Here is an 8,656-nt window from a genome sequence, read left to right as displayed (position 1 = left end):
TATTTTTCAGGACTTACTAGATACTAAGAAGTCAGAATTTGGACAACATTCTAATTTGCATATTCTGCTTACCAAGATAGCCCTGACTGGTCCCCAGCAGTATTAGCTGCCTCTTTCCCTCATGTCTTCTATGCACACGAATTTGTTTCTTCCAACCTGTCCAACTAGCACTACCTTCAAAAGAATATCATTATAGCTATATAGTTTCTTGAATCCTCCCCTTTCTGGTCTAATTCTCATTCCATACAGGAGAGTTCCACCCTCCTGTACGGATATTTACTCTAATAAACTTGCTTACACATCAATGCCAAATCTCTCTAAAGAAGCATTTTATCTTTCTACTTCTCTTAAACATACAAGCCAAGAGTGGTTAATATAAGCATTTTTCTATTTCTCTTTTAGATAATTTTTCCTCTTTTTTAAAAAATCAAAGTATATTTGATCTACAATGTCATATTAGTTGCAGGTGTACAGCACAGTGATTCAGATATATATTCAATTAAAAAAATTCACAACCTAAAAGTTGAGTTATGTACTATTTGGCAGGACTTTTTAGGACTTTAAGCCTGGCAGGCAGCATCTCGAGTAAACTCTGAGAGAACTGCTTTGAGGAAGTAAGGGGTGGGGGAGATAGGATATATAGGAGTTTTGCAACACAGGGCAGGTAATCAGAATATCAAAATATTACCGTTAAAGAAATGACTGTGATGATGTAGAGTAGCTGAATGAAGCCACCAAGTGTTTCTTTTTTCCTCTTAATGAAAGTAAACACTAGGTGGCTTCATTCAGCTGCCCTATACCATCATAATAATTTCCATCACTAGTACCTACCAGCACCTCATCAACCAGATTTCCTTTCATTTAGCTACATTCTAATGTCACTAGAGGTGAAAAAATAGGGCAAGAAAGATGAAGTCACAGCTTGCTTTTGACTTAACTGATCAGATTTCAGATCACACTAAGTTTCACCAAGTCAATTACAATTAGTTTCATTTATGACCTGGTTGCATTTCAAAAGATAGTCTATAAAACAGTTAATTGTTTTGGATGTCAACTACATTTACCCACAGAAATGTTCATTTTATGGGTCACAATAGCTGTTTAAGACCTAATGTAGTTAAATAAACAATCAGCAAGAATACAAATTATAATACAGAAACACAAAAGAGTAAAAGATAAACTTATAAATAATTCCTTTGTTTATTGACTGTTAGGAATTGAAGAAAATAGTCTTAATTAGATAATTAGATAGGCAATAATACACAAAGAATCTTCTACTGAGATTATGAGGAAAATTTCTGGGTCATTTTCAAAGAGTTTGGAGAATTCTGACACTCTAAAATATCTCCAGTTTTATCTCAAAACACATTTTATTTTCTTTGATCCATATATGAGTAGAGCTGTTCATGTATATATTCAACATTTACAAAATATTTATGCATAACTACTATGTGTCAGAGGTTACTCTGGGCTTCTCTGATGGCACAGATAGTAAAAAATCTGCCTGCAATGCAGGAGACCCAGGTTCAATCCCTGGGTCAGGAAGATCCCCTGAAGAAGGGAATGGCTACTCATGCCAGTATTCTTGTCTGGAGAATTCCATGGATAGAGAAGTCTGGCAGGCCGCAAAGAGTGGGATACAACTGAGGGACTAATACTTTCACTTTCAGAGTTTATACTAGGCACCTTGTTATCAGTTTTAGATCTGGGTCAACCAGACATGGAGAGTCAGCAAGTATAGCAGAGAGCACTGAACTGGGAGTTAGATGCCCAGGAATTACATCCTATAATCTTTGTCAAGGCATTTTTCTGTCTAATCCTCAACTTCCCCATGTAAAATTAAAAGATTTTAAATTGTTCTCTGCTGAGTCCCAAGGCTTCTATGAAGCCTCTTTAGGAGTAGGAGTTAGGGTTAATGGAGGAAGAAATCTAGTAATGAATAAGTACTTCAGAAGTCAGATGCAGAAAACTCAACTCTAATTTCCATTAAATTGTAAAATTTTGAAAGCAGAGATTTTCTTCACCTTTGATGTTTTCTTCAGTAACGTATTTAAAAGGCTTAGAGTAGTGTCTGGCACACGGTAGTCTTCAATACATTTATAAAAGTTTTTGATGAGTGACAGAAAAAGATAATGAAGTGTGTCTTCTCATTGTAGGAACTGGACAAAAGTAGAGAAGAATAAAAGAAAGTTAAAGAGGTTAAAGTATAAGAGATGTTTGAGGTGTAATTAACTGTGAAGTATAAAAGGCCAGAGAGGGCAGCCATTTCTGATTTTAAGAAGGACGGGGAAAAAGAGGTGCGATTGTAGAAAAAGAATGTCTGGTCAGATAATTTTCATACTGCACAGGCAGGCCATAATGAAAGCCAAGAGAGCTTGCTTGGTTGCTGTCAGAAAAATGTGTAGGAGAGAGGGGAGAGAATTTGGTGCTTCCTCTCCATTTATCCAGGACTTCCCTGGTGGCTCAGACGGTAAAGCGTCTGACTACAATGCAGGAGACCCGGGTTCAATGCCTCGTTGGGAAGATCTCCTGGAGAAGGAAATGGCAACCCACTCCAGTATTTTTGCCTGGAAAATCCCATGGACGGAGAAGCCTAGTAGGCTACAGTGCATGGCATCGCAAAGAGTTGGACACAACTGAGCAACTTCACTTTCACTTTCTTCATTCATCCACCCCTCGACTAAGCTTTGTTAATTCTAGCCAAGAGAATTTCAAGAGCCCTCTCTTATCTGGTCTTCCTCAATTCCTATGGATCATGAAACAACAGAGTTGAGGAAGCAGAGTGACTTTGATAAGCTATTTAACACCTGTGAACCTCACTTCCTTTACCTGACAAGAGGTAGGGGGAAATGACATATCTATAGGGTTAATGTGAGGATTCAATGGATTAGTACAGGTAAACACACTTAAAATAGCTCTTAGCATATAAAAAATTCTCAACATAATTAGCTATTGTTATCATCACTACCATTATTATTATTAAGAATAAGAATCTTTCTCTCTGGACCAGAAGAATATCCCCTAGGCATCAGACAAGTTGTTTATACTCAGTGTGCTTGCAAACTTTCTCCACCTCCTATATTTACAATCTAAATTGTTTAGCATTACTATTAATCCATTCTCAGTCTCAGTGATTGAAGGTCAGTCACCTTTGACTCTTCTCTCTCCATCTCCAGCCAACTGTTTATCAGATGCAATAAACTGTACTGCAGAAATATGTCTTAAACTTAATTTATCATCTCCCAGTCACTTCCCCTTCTTGTCCATACATCATATTGCCTAGGTTAATATCCTGGTTCTGCAACTTTATAACATTAAGACTTCAGGCAATTTTTTCCATCACCGTTTGTCTATTTCCTCAACTATAAAATAAGGATAATAATAGTACCAGTCCATAGGATTTATCAATTTAATACGTGTTTAAAAGTTTAAAATAGTATCTTGCACAAAGGCATTGTCTGTTTCCCTTACCATAAAGCGAGCCCCACAATAGCTACTTGATCTTGTTCTTCTCTGTATCCCTTTCTTTTAGCAGAGTACTTCCTCTATACAGTGTGCTAACGTCCAGTGAATGGTCATGGGAATAAGAAAGGTTAATGGCAATAATACTATAATGCAAAGATGGGCTCAATAAAGGACAGAAATGGTATGGACCTAACAGAAGCAGAAGATATTAAGAAGAGGTGGCAAGAATACACAGAAGAACTGTACAAAAAAGGTGTTCACGACCCAGATAATCACGATGGTGTGATCACTCACCTAAAGCCAGACATCCTGGAATGTGAATTCAAGTGGGCCTTAGGAAGCAACACTACAAACAAAGCTAGTGGAGGTGATGAAATTCCAGTTGAGCTCTTTCAAATCCTGGAAGATGATACTGTGAAGGTGCTACACTCAATATGCCAGCAAATTTGGAAATCTCAGCAGTGGCCACAGGACTAGAAAAGGTCAGTTTTCATTTCAATCCCAAAGAAAGGCAATGCCAAAGAATGCTCAAACTACCACACAATTGCACTCATCTCACACGCTGGTGAAGTAATGCTTAAAATTCTCTAATCCAGGCTTCAGCAATACGTGAACTGTGAAATTCCAGATGTTCAAGCTGGTTTTAGAAAAGGCAGAGGAACCAGAGATTAAATTGCCAACATCTGCTGGATCATAAAAAAAAAGCAAGAGAGTTCCAGAAAAATATCTATTTCTGCTTTATTGACTATGCCAAAGCCTTTGACTGTGTGGATCACCATAAACTGTGGAAAATTCTGAAAGAGATGGGGATACCAGACCACCTGACCTGCCTCTTGAAAAACCTATATGCAGGTCAGGAAGCAACAGTTAGAACTGGACATGGAACAACAGACTGGCTCCAAATAGGAAAAGGAGTACGTCAAGGCTGTATATTGTCACCCTGCTTATTTAACTTCTATGCAGAGTACATCATGAGAAACGCTGGACTGGAAGAAGCACAAGCTGGAGTCAAGATTGATGGGAGAAATATCAGTAACCTCTGATATGCAGATGACACCACCCTTACAGCAGAAAGTGAATAAGAACTAAAGAGCCTCTTGATGAAAGTGAAAGAGGAGAGTGAAAAAGTTAGCTTAAAGCTCAACATTCAGAAAACTAAGATCATGGCATCTGGTCCCATCACTTCATCACAAATAGATGGGAAAACAGTGGAAAGAGTGTCTGACTTTATTTGGGGGGGCCTCCAAAATCACTGCAGATGGTGATTTCCATCATGAAATTAAAAGACGCTTACTCCTTGGAAGGAAAGTTATGACCAACCTAGATAGCATATTCAAAAGCAGAGACATTACTTTGCCAAGAAAGGTCCGTCTAGTTAAGGCTATGATTTTTCCAGTGGTCATGTATGGATGTGAGAGTTGGACTGTGAAGAAGGCTGAGCGCCAAAGAATTGATGCTTTTGAACTGTGGTGTTGGAGAAGACTCTTGAGAGTCCCTTTGGACTGCAAGGAGATCCAACCAGTCCACCCTAAAGGAAATCAGTCCTGGGTGGTCATTGGTAGAACTGATGTTGAAGTAGAAACTCCAATACTTTGGCCACCTGATGCGAAGAGTTGACTCATCTGAAAAGACCCTGATGCTGGGAAAGATTGAGGTTAGGAGGAGAAGGGGACAACAGAGGATGATATGGTTGGATGGCATCACAGACTCGATGGACATGGGTTTGGGTGGACTCCGGTAGTTGGTGATGGACAGGGAGTCCTGGCGTCCTGCAGTTCATGGGGTCGTGAACAGTCGGACATGACTGAGTGACTGAACTGACCTGAAATAAATGGCAATAATCAAGGAGTCTGAAAAAAAAAAACAAAACAAAACTTTTTGTCTCATCTATATCACAACTATTTAGTCAAATGGCAATATTTAGTCAAATATTTTAGCTATACTCTTTAGTCAAAAGTGTATAGCTGACAGGAATGTCTCAGCCATTTCTGGTTAGTGTCCTCTCACTTAAAGAACAGCCAATTGGAATAGCCACTAGAAAACCCTGGACAACATTCTAAATGTTGTTAATAATGAGTAAACGGAAAGCTATTAGAAAGGTATATATGCTTCTCTAAAAAAAAAAAAAAAAAAAGTTTTAATATATAGCAGACCAAATCTAAAACAAGGAAATTAGGATTTACAGAACAATCTTAAAGAAAATTCAGGGTTTTTTCAAAGGCTTTATAAACTTTGCTTTTCTCTAGAGTTGGCACCACCCTTCAAAGTGTCTGTGACTAAGAGGCTGCTCAGAAATTGTTTAAGAATTGGTCAGGAAATAACCAAAGAGGGGTTGGTTAAGTCCTGGGTTATTGAGATGTGAACCATATGAGCAGGAGGGCTTCAGAAATGCAAATTACCTACTTACGATAATAACCATTATTCTGCTTGAATTGGCTCTACAAGCCTTTGTATCTAGAAGCTGTACTTTCTTGGATTTCCCTGGCAGCCCTGTGGTTAAGACTCAGTGCTTCCATTACATGGGTGTTGGAGGGTGGAGGGAGAGTGGGGATACCTGTTCCATCCCTGATTCCCTTAAGGGGGAACTAAGATCCTGAATGCTAAGCGCCATGGCCAAAAAAAAAAAAAGAAAGAAAGAAAGAAACATTCTAGAAGCTGGACTTTCTGGTTCTTCTCTTTTTTTTTTTTTTGTTTTTCCTTTTTAAAAATTTTATTTATTTATATTTATTTATTAATTGGAGGCTAATTACAATATTGTATTGGTTTTGCCATAGATTGACATGAATCTGCCACAGGTGTACATGTGTTCCCCATCCTGAACCCCCCTCCTACCTCCCTCCCCATCCCAACCCCTCTGGGTTCTTTTCTTAAGGAAGGGAGTACTGGAGGAAAAAAAGGAGAGAGAGAGGAAGATTGAGTCCCATCCATAGCAAGTCAATGTCTCATATATACAAAACATCACAAACCATGCATCTGGGACTATGACCATAGAAATTTCATAAGATTATTAGTATAATCTTTTGTCATGTTCCAAGTTTATTTTGTTACCCACTGTATTCCACAGTGATCTGCTTGCTTTATGAATGTGAACAGTGCCTTCAAAGGACAGGAGCAGGTACTGTTGTTCGTTGTTCAGTAACTAAGTTGTGTCCGACTCTTTGCAACCCAAACAGACTGCAGCATATCAGGCTTCCTTTTCCTTTGCTATCTCCTGCAGTTTGCTCAAATTCATGTCCATTGAGTCAGGGATGCTATCTAACCATCTCATCCTCTGCCACTCTCTTCTTTTGCCTTCAATTTTTCTTAGCATCAGGAGCAGGTAACTGACAAGTAAAAACACACCTCACTGTTTGTCCAGAATTGAGGAGGAAAAAGTGTCTAGGGGTGAAATGAGAAGTTAAATCTTTAAGGAGGAAAGCAAAGAAGAGTCACTAGAGTCTACAACTACAAAAGAAAGCAAAGAATTGGGGATCCTGACACTGACCTATGAAGTTCCTTTGTATCTTAACAAGATAGACCATTTGCAATACAAATAATAATCCCTCATGTGCATCTATATAATTTTACAGTAGGGAAATAGAGAGATTTCATGTATCATTTCCATTTCACAGGAAAGTAATTTGGAGGCCCAAGGTCATATAGTTTAAAAGTGATGGAGTCAGAACCAGAACTCTTATTCTCTAACTCAAATTACAGTACTTATAGTACCCCCTCACTACTTGCTAATATCCCAAATCTGGTGAGTATCTTCTTTCTAAAAAAGTTTCTGCTACAAGAAAAAACAACTTTAAGGACAACAAATCAGTCATTTCAGAAGATCTTGACCAGGTACCACTCACTTTCTGCCTCTGACATGTAAGAAATTCTGAAACTGCTTGAAAAATGAAAAATCAATGTTTTAGGGTTTTGAAATTATAGGTATTTTTAAGAAGCATTTCTTATGTCTCTTATGTTAGAAAAAGATAACTATAGACCAACTAGATACACATATATTTTCAGACAGTTTAATTGTATATCTTCCAGGGGAATAGAAAGTACCATTTGGGGGAATGGCACTGAAACATGTATAATATCATATAAGAAACGAATCGCCAGTCCAGGTTTGATACAGGATGCTTGGGGCTGGTGCACTGGGATGACTCGGAGGGATGGTACAGGGGGTGGGAGGGGGGTTCAGGATAGGGAACACACGTACGCCTGTGGCAGATTCATGTTGATGTGTGGCAGAAACAATACAATATTGTAAAGTAAAAAAAGAAAAGAAAAGAAAAGAAAAAACAGAAAAAGCATAACATAATAGATTTTAACCACCATGGCTTTGAAGAAACTGTATAAATAATTTTATTTAATTTTTCCTTGGTAAAACAATGGGCAAGAAACTGCTGCCTATGTTACTCCCAAACATCCTGTTAGGCACAGTATGCAATAAACTACAATAATAATAAAAGCCAAAAAAATTTCTTATAAGATGTAAATGTGAAATTTCCATATAAGATTTTAGGAATACCTTTGTCAGAAAATCCAAAACTAAATTACACAAAAGTATGTTTCTCTGGTGGCTCAGATGGTAAAGAGTCTTCCTGCAGTGAGGGAGACTGGGTTCAATCCTTGGGTTGGGATGAATCCCTGGGAAGGAAATAACAACCCACTCCAGTATTCTTGCCTGGAAAAGCCCATGGATAGAGGAGCCTGGCAGGCTAGTCCATGGGGTTGCAAAGAGTCAGACATAACTGAGCAACTTCACTTATGTACAATATGTACAGTCACACTTTAAAGATCCAAGCCACTCACAATAACAATAACAATACCTAATTTTACGATTTTTGTATTCCCACGTGAGTTTATGTTCCAACAAAATCACCTGAAATGTGTTCAGTGTTTTAGGCCACTTTCATTCCCCCCAGAGGCTGATGTAAAACTCCATTTTCTTTTTCACAGAAAACCCAAATATGCATGAAAGAAAAATCACCCTAGAATGTGCTAGAGATTAAGATTCTTGATTCTGGAAAGTTAAAGGGAATTATTACAAATGTTTAAAACTAGCAATGAAAGTGGATTTCAGGTTCAATGACCTCCAGAGCCAAGTTTTAGTTCTAGTTCAATTACCAAATTGTTGAATAAATTTGGACATGTCCTATCACTTAACATAGAAAGTGGAAATAACTCTTGCTAACAAGATCATTGTGAACTT

The sequence above is a fragment of the Capra hircus genome (assembly GCF_001704415.2).
Source record: "Capra hircus breed San Clemente chromosome X unlocalized genomic scaffold, ASM170441v1, whole genome shotgun sequence".
In the NCBI taxonomy this organism is placed as follows: Eukaryota; Metazoa; Chordata; class Mammalia; order Artiodactyla; family Bovidae; genus Capra; species Capra hircus.
This window is presented reverse-complemented; position numbering follows the sequence as displayed.